Source organism: Anomalospiza imberbis, chromosome 6 (genome assembly GCF_031753505.1).
Source record: "Anomalospiza imberbis isolate Cuckoo-Finch-1a 21T00152 chromosome 6, ASM3175350v1, whole genome shotgun sequence".
Classification (NCBI taxonomy): domain Eukaryota; kingdom Metazoa; phylum Chordata; class Aves; order Passeriformes; family Viduidae; genus Anomalospiza; species Anomalospiza imberbis.
The window spans coordinates 35033457-35050611 of record NC_089686.1 but is presented as its reverse complement, the minus strand read 5'-3'; the positions used below and the strand labels follow the sequence as shown (position 1 = coordinate 35050611).

At 37.1% G+C, this 17155-nt stretch overlaps 1 protein-coding gene across 3 annotated transcripts in view; it reads right to left on the bottom strand.

Moving 5' to 3' along the window:
- The window catches only part of SIPA1L1 (signal induced proliferation associated 1 like 1), a 175460-nt gene extending 158547 nt beyond the window's left edge, over window positions 1-16913 (bottom strand). For 2 of the 3 annotated variants that reach the window (XM_068193293.1, XM_068193294.1), the window contains exon 1: window positions 16706-16912. The gene's annotated coding sequence lies outside the window, so the exon portion shown is untranslated. Of the gene's footprint in view, window positions 1-16705 lie in introns of all 3 variants that reach the window. The other variant, XM_068193296.1, reaches the window with a different exon arrangement.
- Between the last annotated feature and the right edge of the window lie 242 nt (window positions 16914-17155).

The window sequence follows — 17155 nt, the reverse complement described above, 5'->3', positions numbered from 1 at the left end:
CTTAAAGTTACTGCATTTACTAACAGATACTTTCTTCATTAGACAACACCAGTATACATCCAAAAAGCAAGACCAACATTAGATACAATTTAATTAAGTGTTGATCAAGATATGAACAGACAAAGACAAAATAGTCTAGACTTTTTACTTGCAGGCTCAAGTCATCTGATTTCTATCATAACTAATTAGAATAGCAACCACTCCTAATTAATTATCTCCACATTTACTGTATTATAATTCTTCATTAACAATGAAGCATAGATTCTGTAACATACAAAACAGAACCAGACCAAAACAATTCTGGAAAGATGACTTCTGCAGTAAAGCTTTATGTCAAATGGGTACCTTGCTCTAGTGCCAAATCGCAGGATGTAACTAGAAATAAAACTCTTTGCCTTGATGTGTCACATTTACTATGACCATATACTTCAGCTCTAAGCCACACAAAACTGCATTCAAAGGAACAGCCCACCCCAGAAGATAAGGATGTTTTGACAGTATTTGTACTTTCTTTTAGATCAGTTCAATGTGATTGCTCTCAAACCTGAAATAAGTCTTGCAGCTGAATGAGAGAGCTGACCATTTTTTTCTCCCTACTCCTAGTACCAGGAAGAAAGTGTCTATTCCAGCTTGTCTAAGTTTTCTCCAAACAATTAAAATCTCAGTAAAACTGTAGTACTACTAAAAAGGGCCATGCATTGTTACAAAAAGACTGTATCATTATATTGCATTTTGCACTTAAAATCAAGTACAGGGAGGTTGGAACTGAATGATCTTTAAGGTCCCTTCCAACTTAAACCATTCTATGATTTTGCTTATAAAACAATAAATACTTCATCTTTTAAACAATCACTGAATTAATAAAACCTGTACTAGCATAACTCATCTCTAGGTAGGTAGAAGGATACATTATGGAAAGACCCTATTTATGTTGCTTTTTCTTTTACTTCTGAGATATAGATACACATATGTGTGTCATAATAAAGTGTGTGTGTGTATATATAAATACACACACACACACATATATATATATATCTCCCAGAATAAAGCAAAAACTAAATATCCTTCCCTCCCCTGAATCAGAGCTTTACTCATTAGAAGAGGAAACACAGCCAGAGAGGGCTGTGCCACTAGGCAGAAGTATTTTGCCTTCTAAAAAGAAAACAACAGAAAGCAAAGGCATGTGAGATTTTGAAGAGTAGCCATTCTAATGATCCTAAGAGCACAACTACGGTGCTCTATATTTCTCCAAGCTGGAACAGAAGACCAGAAGAGATACAGGACAGACATCATAAACATTTAGAAATAATTACAATTTCAGAAGTGCAAAGGTATGTGGGAAATTCTGAAAACAGTCTGAAAAGGAAGTGTTCCCCCATCTGTGATTCCCAGCACATTTGGCTTAGCTTTATAAAGCTACTTGTGAAGAGTCACTAGAAATAAGAAATGCTCTACCAGGAGTCCTCCTATATATCCAGAGAATGGTACAGCCATCCTAAACAAAACTCATAGTAAAGTAGATGCTTTTAGCCATCAGGAGCAGCACAGAATTTCCCTTTCTGTTTCACGCTTCAATTACTCTCTCCCTTTCCATGGCATAGTAATTTATGACCTGAACATAGGACATGTTTGTATTTGAAAGGTTCTTGTGCTGAAGGCTCATGAGAAAAATGTTCTATATTATGTCTTAAAGCTTCAAATTACTTCTTCAAGCATCAAATTAACACCACTGTTTCGCCTTTTAAAAATACATACCTTTATTTTCCAATCTCAAGTGAATTAGTAAAACCAAAGGCTCTCTTATTTGACAAAGTTAATTTTACTATATAAACCCTTGTTTTCATGGGTATAAGAGCAAAATACCTAAAATGGCCATTCCATTTGTCATTTCTACCTTCACCTTGACCATTAAAACACAGAATAGAAAAAGCAAGGATAACATGTTACTTGAAAAGAATCTTTTTATGAGGCTTTTGGTTCAATGAAGGATGTCCTTCATGCATTCTATTTCTAAAAATCCACAAAAGGGGGCTGAAAAGCCAGTCAGTTTTATTTCTTTCAGGTGTCAGCTGAAATGAGAGGCAAGATTTGCTTTCAGCTTCACACAGCTTAGCTTGCAGGTCTGGCCCCAAGAAAGGCTTTGCTATTACTCAAATCCACCCATCAGCAATGACATGCCCAACTACCCCTCCATGTGTCAATGAAATACAAGACATGCATTATGCAGTCACACTGGCAAACACCAGGAGAAGGATGTGTGTATGAATAAATACAGCACATCACGATTCTCTGTTCTGGTGAGCTACAAATTCTCATGTAACAAGTTACACTGCCTGACTGCCAAAATGCAGTCTGTCTTCAGCCAGTCAGGTGGTAAATTAATGCTTTGACACCCCATACCACACAGATTTCTGCAAGGCATACAAGGGTATGTCTGAAGAGTTACAGAGCAATGTCAGTAATGTGAACACCACGCTCAGGAACGATAGCTACATGAAATACAGATTGTAGCATAAAAGTATTCAGGTTTTTTTTGTGAAATGCAGTACTTAGATTTCTGGAATAAGAGAATCAAAACGTTCCTCAAAGGACATGACAATTCCCTATGATTGTGATTTTAAAACACAGTAAGAATTAAACACAACTAAATACTCCCATTACCACAGTGCATAGCAAATGAAATAAAAATAGGACCTACTTTGTACTAGGTGCAGCAAAAACAACGCCAGTTCCTGAGATAATTACTTAAACTACTTGTCATACCACAAGCACTGGCCAATTAATATTGAAACTGTGCTGTCTCTGCCATAAGGAAAGATGTCATATAGTTAAGGATGTACAAGTTCATCTTCTATTGTGCAATCCCTGTTTGGATTGCGTGTTTCAATCTGATCGGCATAAATTCTATAAAGTCATTTCATTATGCAGTACGCAAATATCCATGCTTCGGTTGGTTTAATATCTTACAGTCAGAACCCAGGAATTCATCGTCTCCCTAGTAACACACACCTGATCCAGAAAGACTCAGGCACAGCAACACAGGCAGGCAAAAGCAATTTCTGGAAGCAACTTTAAAAATACCTCACCTACTAGCAGAGAAAATCTGCTCCAAATGACTAAACTCACAGCCTCAGGCATTTAAGCCCCCTCCAATCCAAGCATGTTCAGAAGTGCTTTTTCCGATCTTGAGCCAAATACCACAGGCATCCTTGCCTGGCAATGGTAAAAACCAATAGAAACCAACAGCAGGAGCAGTGTTAGCAAGGAAGTCCCCCAGGGCTAACTCAGGGTATCCCTGAGAGCTACCTCAGTACACTGTGACCTGGTGGTCCTCAAGCAGCACTGCTCAAATGGACCATGCTGCAGGACAGTGACATCCTCTGCCTTGGCTGTTAAACATCAGTGCAGATCCAACTCACAGCACCATGTCCATACTACAAGCAGTCATTTACCTCACTTCCCATTTGAGGATGTGTCCTGGATAAATGCCAAGAAATTACTGCTGCTAACATTCAGACAGAACATTTGAGTCTTAAATGTCTCCAGACATCATCTAACATTAACTGAGAACAGGGAGGGAGACAGGCAACTCAGCCCAGGGCCACCATGAGCTCAAATGCCATACAGCTCATTGTGCCACCTGAAGATGAGTTCCCCCAAAGCTAATGCCCCCCCAGGAAAGATGCATCAGGACTGCAACACATTCAACACATCCAACAGCCCTCCCAAGTGACAATATCTGCTTCTAGATAGGAGGTTTGAAAAAGAACAGAACAAGAAATACAGAAAAAATTCAGATGATTTCTGCTTTGTTGTTGTGAAGTCTTGCACTGGAGTGGCTCCTTGTAAACAAACTCCCTAACAAAACAGATGTTGTTTAGGGTTTTTTTAATATGCAAATATCTCATCTTTAATCAGTTACAACACAACTTCTAATCAAACTCTGTCCTAATACTCAAAAATTGAGCTTTTTTTTTAAAAAGCAAGAGCAATTCTTTCATCATACAGCCAATTAACAGAGCTGTGTTTTTTTCCTTAGAAAGACAAAAAGAAAATTAATTTCCTTCCCAACAACTGGCATACAATTTTTCAGCAAAACTCTCGCAATTCATCTGTTATTCCAACTGAGGTGTGTGTGAGTTTCCCCAAAAAGGGTCCAGCAAAGTACCTGTGATAGGCAAAATATTGATTATGACCACCATTCATGATGTGAAAAATTAGCTGTCAGAAGAACACTTAAGGAATTAGTTCTGCAAACACAAGAAACATACTCTTTACAAATTCCAATACTCTGAGTATTTTACAACCTCCTAAAATCATCCCAAGGGCCAAATTATTTTATAAGATTAATTAGTGAAAAATCCCAGTGAACCTATTTTCATACGTATACAAGAGTTATAAAGCACATTTTCTTCCTTCTACTATAAGTAGCAGCTGTCCTATTTATCTTTCAGACTTTTTACTACACACTCGGACTGCTTACACATGAACTTTGACAGAATGGGAGAATTAATTTTTAAGAGATTTAAAATAAATTAAAAACCCAGAAAAGACTATATACTTTAACAGTTTAAGATAAGCATTAGAAAACAACATTTAAAAATAACTATATAAAATTTCCATGTTTTGAGCTTATCCTCATAAACACTGTTGGCTAATTCCATTTAATTAGAGAAAGAGAGGCTACAGTTTGGGAGAATAACAGATTAGCCTAGACTTTAAAAAAGTCATCCTTTAAACTTTCAAATATTTGTATTTCTTCCCTACAAAGACTTCCCCCTACCTCTTGCAATCTCACATGCAGGCCCCTCTGTAAAGCACTACTGCCTGCAAACAAGACAGAAATCACACCCATCTGGCAGTCATTTGGCCAAGTGATAAGCACTGAAAATGCTAGCGAAAGAGTTTAATGGTTGTACTGTTGAACCTCAGTTAAACAAATTACTCCTCTGGCCCCAGTTCGTTGAAGGTAGGTGGCATTTCCTTAGTTACTGCATAATTTTTAGATATATACTTATATATGTATTTATTTCTATATACTAGCAAGATCTAGCAATATTTAGACAGTTGTTAACCATAACAACTGAAAAAAATAAAGGTAACACCAGATTCCTGAGTTTTCAGGCACCTGTTGTGACAGCACAGAAATTCCCTCCTCTCAATGCTTCAGCACTCCTTTCCACCACCCTTTCTTGGAGAAGACATGTAAAAAAACAAGCTGGGTGAAATATCATCAGCTAAATACACACACCTGCCCCCAGATGAAGTCAGATTAATCACAGCCACCTTACCCAACAGTTTGCTATTGCCACAAGCCATAACCTGACACACAACTTATTTCCTCCCCACCCCATCTTTTTGGGTTATCTTTGTGCAGGTCAGCTGGGACCAGTGCAGAGTGAAGTCAGACACAGACTAACACCATGAGAAAGATGAGATATGGGAGCAATAATCATGGCAGGGTTTCCTAACTCCCTCATCATGGAGTTTGACACATATAGGAAACGGATTAATACTGGCTTCTCAGGTAAACCTGTCAGACTCCAAAAAGCACGTAACACATACAGGAAAAAGGAACCAACATATGCAATGCTTACACATGCAAAAAAAAAAAAAAATTACCAACAAGCAAGAAGCAATGGTTTGCAAGGCAGCAAAGTAAAACTACACAAGCCCAAGTTTCAGACTTTTTTTTTTAAGTCATCCTTAAAAAGAGAAAGTTTGAGTTATTTTCAGGGGCCACAAACACAACATTTTCCCCACTCTGAATCTCATGCTTTTGTTCTGATAGGAGCTTCAGGTAGCTAGCTTGGAGTTTAATAAAAAGAGACATGCACTTTGAAGAAGATAAAATAACTTTTCATTTCAAAACATGGCAAAAGACTACTAGACCAAATAAAAGGAACTAACAAATTTTGCAAATGGGCCCCAAGAAAGTTCTTAACAGTGAAAAGGAAAAGTGACACACTAAAATTATATCAATACTAACCATGTTGCTCATGATGATCTAATCTTTCTCTGTTAACATGTAACAAGTATTTCATTTTTTTTGAAAGCCCATCTGGCAGATTTTGGTAGACATGAATTTTGGCCTATGAAACAACTCAAGTTTACAAGGAAGCAAGCACATCTCTCAGTATAAACAATTCCATTTAAAATCTGATGATTTCTCATCATTACACAAGAAGTGTTAAACCATCTGTTGCATGTCATTGCTTTTGTTCCCTGGTTGTATAGCATTGACCATGACTGCCCAAACTGACGTTTATGGTCTTCTATCAAGCAGCTAAAACAGAGCTCTTTTCTGCTACTGTTTTATCAAATATGTTGGTTATGTTGAACTTCATGAAAGGGAAAAAGTACAAATATTCCAAAACAGATTTTACTGTCAAGTTGCTAAGACTGTGAATAATTTTCATATGATATTGTATTTTCTGACCTTTGTCTTACTTCTGCCTAACCTGGACTTGCCCATCCAAAAATAACTACAATTCATTTGTTTCCAGTGTGATACACAATCCCTTTGGTATGCAAGCATCAGTTAGACTTAAGCAATCTTGAATATGCTAGTTGACAAAACTCAGCACTGTATCTCTGTTGGCTAACTAAACCGAGCTTATATGAATTTTTCCTGTTTGCTTCCCAGAAGATGAAAAAAACATGGAGTAAGAAAGCCAAGAGCTACAATGTAAATGAACAGGCTGCTAAAATATTTTAATTTCACATTATTTATTCCTGATACAGTTTAAAAACCAGCAAGTGTCAGGAAGAAGGCAAAAAGCTAATCCAATGAAACTAAGTGACAAAATTCTAATTGTCTCTTGGCCACCAGTCTCTGAACTTTGGCACTAACAACTGTACAGCGACTGGAAATATAAACTGCTAATTGCTGTTGGTCTCTGTATTAAACAATTCCAACATAATCAGCCAGATCTTTCATCAAGAATTAACAGATCTTTTGTTTTCTGTAATTATTGTACATATTGCCCTGCCACTAAACAAGATTTTCTTACTATAGCAGGCCGACATATTTTCACAGCAAAGCCATCTCTGCATTTCAATTCCAGTAGGAATAGACTGTGTCCACAACAGATGAATGTACTGATCATTTCAAAAGAAACTACTCCTATGTCCTACTGCAGCGCACAATAAATTTTAAATGGATCAAAATGTGAACTTACCCTTGAATTTCACCTCCAACTGAAAGAAATACACCCTCCTCACCCTTTAACCGGGCAGGCAATAACACAGAAGAAAAAGCAGGTCTTGGCACTCCATTACTAATATAATGGACCGGTTTTGAGGAAGGTTTGAAGTTCATTAAAGAGAAAAATAACCCTGTTGTTGCTGTTGCCTTTTTGTCACAACCTGAAAGACAGACATTTTAAACAAAGCTTGCTTTACAACAGTCCAGGCCATACCTTTACAGTTTCATTTTCCTCTGCTTTCCTCATAATCTCCTTTTTGTTGCAATTTCCATTTAATTTTTTTCAGTTACTTGAATATTCTTGTTTCACCATTTTTTGCCCTTGGTAAGAGAAATGTTCCTTGCATATTCTATGTATTGCAACTCATATATTCCAAATAAGCAGAAAGGTGTCTTTCATACTATAAATGCCTGTAAAAATATTTCCTTATACATAAAATATGGAGTCTTTGGGGGAAAAAACATAATGGTATTGCTTCTAGCTAAATGTTGTCTCTTTAATGCTAAATTATTTTTTTTAACAATTTCAAGTGCTCTGAAGAAAGTACAGAAAAAAAAAAAAGAAACAAATGCCAATGAAACATTTTCATAGACATAAGTCTAACCCTGTAATTTAGTTTTTTCTTAACTAAATCACATCACCAAAATACAATCTGTAACTGCCTATTGGCCTCTACTTCACCTGCAATTCATGCTTAGATTACAGGATTTCAACCTTTACCCAAACACCCTTTGAGAAAGTCTGTGAACCTGTGCCACTGTAATGCAGCTGAACATTTTACAACCAAATCAAAATGCATTCCACTCAGACAATTCCAATGTGCTAAGGAAGAAGCTGAAGGGATTCATTTTGGGGGACTTTCTTTTTTCCAAGAGATCCATATACTTTTTGCTTCATTTCTTCAGTATATATTAGTATGTACTAATAACACTTCAGAAGAGCAAAGTCTTGTTTTTCTCACAAGTTTCCAATACAATTGTGTTCCCATACTAGTGATGGTTCTCCATCATGACTATTTTTCATTATACTCCAGCATTACTATTGACAAAAACTGCTAGCATCAGACTAAATGCTTGCTAGCCACCTACATTCAGCTGACAAACTACATGTTTCTCTGACAACTCTTGCCAAGATAAGGACTCCATGGTCAGAACCTTGGTAGAGAAGTTTCTAACTTCCTCCACTGGCTTATGCCTCCAGCATGTTATTTGCACCTACTGGATTCTTTTTTTTTTTTTTTTTTAAATACAAAAAGTTAGAAACCAGAATTCTGGAAGAATTTCACCTACAGCTCGTACTTGGGATAGCCCATTTAAACCAACTGCACTACCCTGTAGGATGCCATGGATGGTAGAGCAGCCATTTCCAGGTCTGCTGCTTTCCTCTGGCCAGTTTTTGGAGTGCAGTCCTTGGCCCTCCTAAGCAAGTCTTTCCACCACACCTCCAACAAGTTGCCATCCAAATTCCAAATCTGTCACCCACAGCTGCCAGAAACACCTCCTCAGATTAACCACTCAGAAATTACTTTTCTGTTGCAAAAAGAGCTGGGTGCATGTTAAATGCAAAAGCAACTAAACCTGCAGCCAAGAGGTTACTGGGATGATATGTAGCTCAGAAAGAAATGGAGGGAAGGAGGATATCTAGGTGTCTAAGGTTAAAAATGCCTCAGTTTTAGACTTAGAAGGGCAGAGTATTGCTCTACAGTGTTATGAAGTTAAGTAACCAACACTGAAAAAGCCTGCAAACAATTTTACCACTTACTGGTGTCTTTAATAAAATGAAGTTGGAGGAGGAGTAAAAAAGCAGTAATTTTTCATGGATTGAGATGACAGACAATGACTGCAAATTTGGTAAAAAAAAATTAAAAACAAATTCAACTTTTTTTAAACTACCAATCTTACCCAAACTACCTATCTTAGACTTTTTCTTCGTCCCATTTTAAAGAGAGACCTGTTTCTCTCATGTTTTGTTACTGATCTGGAAGAGGTAACAAATAAGGGGGAAACAGCAGAAGAAATAATATTTAAATGTAAAGACAGCATATGAAAAAGGTTGGCAATGTAGCTCTTGAAGCATTGTGAAAACTTAAGGCTTTGTTCTTTCTCCTCCTACCCTCTATTATTCTGTGTGATATAATCATGTTACACACAGTTATTAATCAAAAGCTTCTCAAAGCTTTTCACAAACATCTAGCTAGGCCTTATAAAAGAAATAGTAATTTCCATCTTTCTAAACAAGACTTACAGACAGGGACCTGATCCAAGACAATGCCATGTCTCAACCAGGACCTGTGCATCCACACTGTTGTCACTGCTGTCCAGCCCAGCACCCACCTGGATGTCCTTTTGGGTCTCTCTCTGACAGCTCTCAGAACATTTACTATATACATTAAAACATACACTTTAAAATTTTTTACCAGACCAATCTAACTGCAGAAAATTTGTTGTTCAAAGGAGCTGGACAGTTTCTTTTGTATTACAACCAAAGCATATTACACAAAGCATTCTAATTACATCTAACAAGAGTGCTGCTAAAACAAGCTCTTCACCCCAGGAACACATTAAGCTATGCAGAAACTAAACATGCTACAAAGCACAGGAGTTTCAATCGAAGAGAAAATTAAGATTTCAGCCCCTTCCTCTCCTTAAAAGCACACAGAGTGAAAATATACCTGTACAACAAATATAAACCCAAGCTCCATTTCAGCAATATTCTGACTAATATTTGATACCTTTAAATGTCACTTCTGACCATTATATGAACCATTCTAATCAATTAACAATACATAAAATCAGTAACTAGGAACATCAAATCTATCTCCTGACATGGGAGAACAGTAGGAGATAAAGGCTGTGTTTTGAACACACAGCACTTTTTCTTTCTGCCTTAGAAATGCTGTTGTCAGATCTGCATATAATAAAACAACCTTGGTTGCCACGTTGGGTGCTAAAGAGCAGGCATTTGAAAAAGAACCTACTTAGGGCTGAAAAGGAAAAGGGAAAAAAACTCACCAAACCTCATTGTGCAAATCCAAGTTCCAGACAAACTTCTTTGTACACAGTCAGTGTAGCTGGAGATATTAATATCCCAAACCACTTGCTTTCAGGCAAGGATTTGCCCTTAGTAAGCTCGGTCTCGCTTATAAGGGCAGGCTGGGACACGAGCCAAGGCAGCCTCAGACAGCACTCACACAATCCCTGCAGCTGATATGGGGAACATGGGAGGGGGAGCTGTTGGGTGGTGGGATAAGCACAGGCTCTTTTTCAAACGTGCCTTTGGTCTGTCTCAATACGCTGTTTTATGAGAATTTGGGAAGTCATACTGCCTTGGAATGAACCAACAGGTGTACACATCTCTCTCACCTGCACAAAGTTATTAAACGAAGAATTGTAGGGTAACGCTAATGAAAGTATCCAACCAACACTTTGAACCACTTATCATCCTTCCACCTTCATAAAGCTTGCTGAAGACCGGCAGAAAGTAGTCTCTAATAAGGCTTTTTATACACAAACTCCCCTTTTCACTGTTCTATCATGTTTTATAATTTTAAAAAACCCACAAGCCCAAAAGTAATTTGCCAGATATTAAACCTAAAATTAAAAGGCAACACCTTTTTCTTTATGCTGAGCTGACAAAGAAGGTGAAGTAACAAGTAAAACTTCACAAAATACATAATAAAATTCACAACATTCATTACACTGTATTCCCAGCTATTACTCAATTGCAGCTGAAGACCCAAGGAATACCTTTTATAATAAATCAAAATGCAGTTACAACAGAAGCCACAAGAAACCCAAGGAAATGGGAAATATTTATGGACATCTCAGAGCAAGCCTAAGCATCCAATCCTAACGCCACTCCTCATTGCTCCTTATCTATTCAGGGCAGAGTTTCACAGTACCTGTAGAAATTGCAACCACTCAGTTATGAGTTAGGTACTACACAAAGGCAAACCTCCTGCCTCCAGTTCCAGAACAAGCAGTAGCTTTGAGAGCAAGCAGTCTTTTATGAATAATTTGGGGGGGAAGCTACTGGCTTCCTTCCCCACCAAAACAGAGGCCAGATAATTCTGGATATAGCCCCTCTGCCCCGCACCATCCAAAAGTCACTTTAACATCTTTAGCTCCATGACAAAAGCAAGCCCTGGATCCTCCTAAACTGAGAGACAAAACTGAATTCCTAATGCAACAGTGCATTCAACATCAATGACTGAGCACATTTCATTGCCTTTGTTTTTTTTTTTTTTTTTTTAACTGGAGAAGAATACATTATTCTCAATAATCCAGTTCTGAGCATCTGCACCATCTTCACAGAAACACTCAGGTCCATACTCTGGAAAACTGTTGGGTTTTTTTAAAGATATTAATTTAGAAATCACACTATTTCTATTTCCGTATCAACCACAAGATTTGATTATCTAAGGAGCTGGACAAACAAACTTTAGCAATTTACTTTAGAAATAGTAATTTTATGTGTTTTAAATGAATATAAGTACTAAGGGAGACTAAGTCAAGTTCCACTTCATAATTACTCATTTCTATGAACATGTGTTGACATTTTTCAGCATATGGCCATTTTTTCTAAAGCAGAATCTGAAGCTAAATTTCACAGAAAATTACTTAAACTGTTTCCCAGCACTCTCGCTTTTTAGTCTTATCTCTACCAGACATAGGATAGCAAGATTTCCTAATAACCACCCACTTGGAATGAAGGGATAGAGACACCAACACAAATTCAGAGATATTCTGCTGTTCTTACTTTCCAAATGAGCATACTTAGTTCCTAAAACAGCTCTACTGAATAGGAAAATAACTTTTTTTAAAAAAGCACAAATAGGAAAGGGGGAAAATATATATTCAATGTTATACCACAACATTGTTACACCTCCTAGTACCAGTCACACAAGGCCCCTATAAAATTGGGACTCTTTCCTTTAAGAATATGTACAAGGTGTTTAATCCTCATTATACCTTACTGCCCACATCTGATCCAGGCCCATTCTGAACAACCCTCCCACATGCATTTCAGAAATATTGCTAACTGCACTTACTTCCAGTTTCAGTGCAGCTCTCATCTAAAACCATTTGTAATAAGGAACAGTCCAATAACTCACTATCATCAAATCTCTTCCTCATAAGAGAAAGCATGAGAATATTAAATGCAATACCATTCACAAAATTCATGAGAAAGGGTGGCAATGCACGACCGTAAACAACCACAGGACATCCTTTCCACAAGGAAGCCAAGGGACAAACAAGTTACACAACACATTTTACAGAAAGCAACATTTACAGAAGGGACAATACAATAAATCTTTCATGGAGTATAGGAAGCAAAACAAAATAACAAACAGGAATATAAAGAAAATAATTCAAGATGCAGAAAATGCTGTTTTGAAAGCAATTACAATTTGATACTATCTTTTATCTTTTTATGTTACTTTAACCTGAATACATCCCTTCAAAAATACATTGTAATCAGCATGAAATAGGAGAGCTTTCATGCAGATATAGTGTATCTATCACTATTTTAAAACTAAGAACTTTTTTTTTTACTTCAATTTCACAGGCCTTGTCAGCCAATGGAGCACTGTCTTACAAATCTTTGTGTATCTGTAATGATACTTTTTGTATCAAAAAAATATACCAACTTATCCAAATTCTCTGCTTTTTGGAAATAGTGACCAGATACAGAAAAGAAGTTGATGCAACAATACTGCAAAAAATTGTTCAGATTGTTTTTATAAAGGGGAATAAGTAAGGAAGGCAGGCAGGCAAAGAACTATTCAGAATTGGGAAGCTTTTCAAAAAAGATTTCATAACACAAACTAATTATGCTGAATTTTTATATATCTCAATTATTATATTAGGATGATATGCAAGAGCAAGTTTCAATGCTACCATTAACAGTGAAATACTGAAATACAAAAATTTCACTACTCCATTGGAGCCATCCAACACTGCATTGACTGACAGAGAATGCAGTCACAGCCACACAACATCAATCTCCCTTGTGTGCACACCAAGTTGAATAACTTTGCTGCTCTGGCTGAGATGCAAAAATAATCCAAAAAGCCAAAACCAAAAAAATCTGTGCAGATCCATGAGCTTCTATGATTCACTGCTTATGCCCATCTATTAGCACTATTGCAAGAAAGGTAAGTAGAATGCTTCAGCAGAAAGAAATAATGTAGCAGCAGTGCAATTTTAGCCCTGGTTTACATTAGGCTGAAAACAAAACTACACACAGTACATTCTCAAACTGCAGGCACTGTGGGAGTTGACTTTTGAACAAGATACACCTTTAAAGAACATCTGGAATAAGTCAATTCTGTAACTTATCACAAAGATTAATTCTCATTTTCAATTCAGGTTTTCAACTTAATTTTAGGACTCTTCGTCAAATTTTAGCTGAATTGCTTTTTTGATCATCATTCCAGAGAAATGCATTTCCATGAAGGAAATCACAGCATACTCTTGAGTTGGAAGGGACCCACAAGGATCATCGAGTCCAACTCCTGGCCCCGCACAGAACTCCCCAAGAGTCACACCCTGTGCCTGAGAGCATTGCCCAAACGCTGCTTGGACTCTGTCACATTTAGTGCTGTGCCCTCTTCCCTGGGGAGCCTTTTCCAGTGCCCAGCCACCCTCTGGGTGAAGAACTTTTTCCTGATATCCAACCTAAACATTCCCTGACAACTTCAGGTCCTGTCACTGGTGGTCACCAGAGAAGAGATCAGTGTCTGCCCCTCCACTTCCCCTCACAAAGGGACTCTGTATTAGACAACTGTGTAGTAGGAAACAGGGCTTTACTGAAAACATCATATTCTCAGATATCTCAAATCCCACTGCATTCATGAAAAAAAATTATTTGCCCTTCACTCTGTCTTTACTGCTCAGAAAATGTAACTACCTTATACAATTATCACAAAACTTCATGACTAAGAACACAGTGACTTTAATATTATTCCCTCTTGAGATAGCAAGCCAAACTCTAAATTGCAAAGCATCTAATATCTAAAATTCCTCTTAGATACAGTAGCCAAAACTTGGCAAATTTCCTGCTTACTCAGCACACTACCAAAATTATTAATCTTGTTCTCTTTTAGAAAGAAATCACCCACAAATTTAAAAACATTCTGGACAAGGTATTAAGTGTTTAAAGTGAAGAAACATCACCAAACTGTTGGGTTTTATTTTGCACCATTTCTATACTGAAATACTAACTTTTTTTTTTCTCTTAATAACAGACTCCGTATTGTAGTTTTTTCCTTCTACTTTCTGTGGCTTGATCCTGGCATCAAAAAATTTCATCCAAAGGATGGCATTCATGCTGCCAACAAACATACAGCTTTTGGCAGGCTACAGAGAAGTCAGTGCTTCTCACAGAGCAGCTCTGTGCTATACAGAGGCTGATGCCAGTAAAATATTAGTCCAAACTGAAGTCTATTAGATAAAATATATTCAAGGATCAGTATCCATACTCTGAAAATTGATTTCTCTTTATGAGTAACAAAGTCTTTAAAGGTCTTGTAACTAAAAATAAACAAATAGAGTTTGTCTCTACATTTCATTTTAAACCGGAAAAAACACTAAATAGTAGAGAAAATTTTAAAAGTACACATGGGAGAGCACAAGCAAAGATACTGTAAAGACTCAAATGCAAGACATTACTCCCACATGCCTTTAAGTAATTACTGTTTTCTAAGCTCTTTGTCCATCCTTTGACATTGGAAACAGATGAGGAATTGTATGTCAAGCAGAAAAACTGCTTCATATGAAGGATAAAAAGAACAGCATGGAAGGTCTGTACATTAATTGTTTTCACTTATAAATGCATAGTAAGTAATAGAAGTTTTTCAGTTCAGCTCATCTTCTGCAGAGCAACACACTCAGTAGCAGGGTATGGAAACATTAAATGAAACACAGTAAGAGATGCACCACCCTCTATTTCCCAATTCCCTGAAATCCAGTACTTTGACACAGCTGCAAGCTTAACTCATAGCTCAAGCTATTAGGTGGACTTTGCTGCTCAGATTTCTATGGGCAGATATTTTCAGGAACTAATGGACTTGTTCAATCAAACAGTTTCATTAACCAGCCGTGAGAGTAAATAACCTTTATAGGAACTGTATGCAGCAACTCTTCTGGTCTACGAGGACCACAAGCACCCTGAAATATGCATATACACATATATAAAATACATGGTTATGTATACTTGTAATAATACACTTAATAATAATGCAGAAGCTGGTCTTAGTGGAATCATGCTTAACATATGAATCAAGTTATAACGTCATTTTGCATTACTTCTTGTTCCTATCATTTTTTTTCTAGAAAATGGCAAAAAAAAAGTACATTCTCTTTGTTAAATGAACTCTGATGCTTTAAATTCATACCAGATTTTTATACACTTGTGAGTTGACCAAATCTGGATGAAACTATTTGGCTCCAAAAGATCTTCTACCCCTGCTCTATCCTACAAAGTAAAAAAAAAAAAAAAAATTACCATGCAAAACACAGGCCTGTGCTCCCCACAAATAAAAAGCAAAGAGTTCTAAGCTAGAGCAATAAATAAAAGCTCAAGGCATATGTTCATGGTCACCACAATCGTACTACACATAAAACCAGCCTTCTGCTCATTATCCATATAGAACTCTCATCAAGTCAAAATTTTCTAGTATAAGTATCTGTGTATTTCCATACTATATTTGCATGCAATTATTCTGTGGCATCAAGTAGACTTAAAAAGTCATAACACATTATGAGGTCATCTTTATGGTTATGGGTAATCTCTTCTTAAAGAGTAGTTAAAAGCCATTTTTTCACAGAAGGCATCAGTAACAGATCTCATTTTAGTTCATGTAATACTTCACAAGTCTTGCATTTGGCATTTTGCAACACCAGAGCCCAACGAGAAATTTACTTTTATGTATTTGCTAGAAGTCTCAGAGAAATAATTCTAAAGGCAAGCAGACTAGAAATATTCTGAGCATCTTCCCCTTACTATCTGGAACGTAACATGGTACCTTTCAAATAACCTCAAAATCTAGTGCAAATGATTATTTCACATTACTATACTGGCTCTCACATCCTGCCTGCTAGATACCTCTCCACATAGCACATCTCTGACTGTTAGCCAGCCACTGGAATACTGACAGGTCTAGAATACACCTGTGTATTTGCAGCATACTGATTTACGCAGCCAGTGAGGGAGCAAGGAAGAAAGTTCAAGGAAGGCAGCACCCAGGGAGCCTTCCCCACCACCTGAGCGCAAGCAACAGGCACAAAGAGCTGACCCAGCTCTATCTCAGTACTATATACATAGTAAAATGTAACTGAAGTCACACTTTTTATTCATCAGTTTAAAGTGTTCAAACAAAAGAACTCATTAAGAAAAGCTGAGATTTACAGTTCTTGTTCCTTTTTAAAACGTCATTAAATCAGCTTCTTATTACACAGCAACATTAAGAAACTGTTTACAAATCAAAAATGTACCTTTGTAAGCATAGCAAACAAGTCAGGGTGTGGTTGCCTCAAAATTGGCAGGGAACTTTTGCCTGTCAAATATTTCCAGTTCTACCGAGCAGCAGCTTGGGTTTAAGGCAGCATAATGCAACACGTTAAAATGCATTCAGAGTTCTCATGCCATTGCCACAACTTCAAGGTGTGCCTTTTGGCTCTCCTGGAGGTACTCTTCACTGTTCACCCCACTTTGCAAGCCTGTTCAAAGAAAAACATCCATCATTTCTTTACAATAAGGTATGTAGTAAAGCACCCTGCGTTCCACAAAGAGAAGTCCGAGCATTTAGGATTTGCTAAAGAGACAATAAGCACTCAAAAACTATTTGATACAATACATCTGGAAAGTCCAGCAACATACATGGAGTTTTAGGAGAATATTAAGATCTCTCATTGAATGGTCTTAAAGAAACCAAGCCCTCATAG